Here is a 2,500-nt window from a genome sequence, read left to right on the forward strand (position 1 = left end):
CCCCCCCACCTTCTGCCGCGGGAGCAGCGGACGTGCTAGAGGAGACAGCGACCCGCGGAGGCGGGCGCGACCTGGCGACCGAGGCCCCTTCGCCGGGGGGCGCGGCTCGCTCCGCAGCAGGCAGGGGTGGCAGCGCAGAAGCCAAAGCAGCGGCACAGAAGGAGACGCCCCCTTCTTGGCCCGCCGAACGCGGGCACGACCCCACAAAAAAAATTCGGCTCTCCCCCTTCTCTCTGCCTTCTGCGCGCCCCGTTTCGTCTCTCGTGGCTCGGCCACCACACCGCCCATGCGCTGCTCGCGGCCGGCACACCCGCGGGGGTGTAAGCCCCGGACCGAGGCCGGCACCGACACCTCGGCGTGGTGTAGGACCGCCTGAAAACTCGCAGGGCCACGCGGCCGTCACACAGCCCGGTTTCGGTACGAGAAAGCCCCGGGAACCCGACATGAGCAGAGCAAGGTGGGGGGGGGGCGGACGGACAGGCAGAGCACGCAACCCACGGCCGCCACACCACCGCGCCGTCGCACCCTCCTCCTCCTCCTCCCCCTTTTTCTTTGCTCACGGGGACACCGAGGGCAAGCGCACACCTCACACGCGCGACGGGAGGCGAATTGGAAAGGAAACCACCCTGGCCCGAACACCGGACGCCACCGCGGCCACCCCTGGCACGGGGAGCGCACAGCAGAGCCGGCCCGCCGGGGGCCCTCTCCGACGCGACCCGAATGGCCTCATCGATCAGGAAAGGGAAAGGAGCGAGAAGCGGCAGCCCCCCCCCACGGACACGATTACCTGGGACGGCATTGACAGTCAGTCGGCGGCCGCCACGAGCCTGCGGGTAACGTTTCTCCCGGCCTCGCTGGCGGTCCCTCCCGGCGGGGCTTCCCACCCTCGCTGCTGCTGCTTGCTGCTGCTGCTGCCGCCGCACCAGGCTCTGGGCTGGGCGCACGGCCTTTGCTCCCCCACCACCACCACCACGCGCACCGCGCGGGAAGGAACAAGCCCGAGTTTAACTTGCGGACGCCTCGCTTGCTGAACGGGCAAGCCGAAAGGGCGACACGGACACGGACCGGCCCGCTGGACGGGCAAGCGAATGGGCGACACAAACACGCCCGGCCCCGGCGGCCACCCTTCAGTAGCCGGCTGCGCCGAGCGCGCTGCTCGCGAGAGGAGTCACCGCTCGCTCTCCTATAGTACGGACTAGGGCAGCCGTGACAGCGGCAGGCTGCAAGAGGGTGGCGCATCTGGACACGGGGAGAGGGAGCGGCGACAGAGGCCACACGACGATGACGTCGCTGGAGGCAGTGTTGAGAGTGCGACCCCTTCGGCACCTCGGCGGCACGGAGGAGAAAAACAGGTCTACCAGACGGGCCCAGAAATGCGGCTAAGTCCCCTCCCGTCGCCAGGGGTAAACGTGGCCGTCCTTTCCGCGAAGGGCTCCGGCAGGGGCATCGCGCCCCCAACCGGCGAGACTGTTACTGAGCTCGCTCTTTCCGTTCCCGGGCAGCCTCCCGGGATGCCGTGCGGCACGGCCGAGACCGATGCTCTCGCTGTCTAGTCGCCGGGGGGGGGGGGGGGGGGGGGCGCGGTGGCCAGAAACGGAGGCCAGGTCTACCCGGCAGAGGAAAGCGGCGGAGGCGGAGGCTAGCTCTACCTCGGAGCAGGGCGCGCGTCCTCCAAGAGGCGGAGGCGGACGGCGGCTTACTCCCCGCGCGCCCTGCTATTGGCCGGTGACAATCGCCTGGAACCGACGGACGGACGGACCCGGCGGACGGGGAGATGCCTCCGTCGGCCTCGCTGGCCGTCAAGAAACGGGACCGACAAAGCCCCGCCTTCGGGAGGTCCAACCGGAGCGAACGGGGCACCCGTTCACGACGTGCACGGCCGACGGGAGGTCCTTTGCTGCCGCCGCCGTCCCGTCTGTCCTCGATGGTGATCGCCCCGTGGAATGGGACTTGGGCGGCATGCGTGCCCTCTCCTCTCCTCTCCTCTCCTCTCCTCTCCTCTCCTCTCCTCTCCTCTCCTCTCCTCTCCTCTCCTCTCCTCTCCTCTCCTCTCCTCTCCTCTCCTCTCCTCTCCTCTCCTCTCCCTCTCCTCTCCTCTCCTCTCCTCTCCCTCTCCTCTCCTCTCCCTCTCCTCTCCTCTCCCCGGCTCGGCTCGGCTCGGCTAGGCTCGCCTAAGAACGGCTCGGCTCGGCTGGGCTGGGCTGGGCTGAGATCGGCTCGGCTCGGCTCGGCACGGCTCGTTTCGCCTAAGATCGGCTCGGCTCGGCTCGGCTCGGCTCGGCTCGTTTCGCCTAAGATCGGCTCGGCTCGGCTCGGCTCGGCTCGGCTCGGCTCGGCTCGGCTCGGCTCGGCTCGGCTCGGCTCGGCACGGCTCGTTTCGCCTAAGATCGGCTCGCCTAAGATCGGCTCGGCTCGGCTCGCCTAAGATCGGCTCGCCTAAGATCGGCTCGGCTGAGATCGGCTCGGCTCGGCTCGCCTAAGATCGGCTCGCCTAAGATCG

The sequence above is a fragment of the Falco peregrinus genome, unplaced genomic scaffold, assembly GCF_023634155.1.
Source record: "Falco peregrinus isolate bFalPer1 unplaced genomic scaffold, bFalPer1.pri scaffold_52, whole genome shotgun sequence".
Lineage (NCBI taxonomy): Eukaryota > Metazoa > Chordata > Aves > Falconiformes > Falconidae > Falco > Falco peregrinus.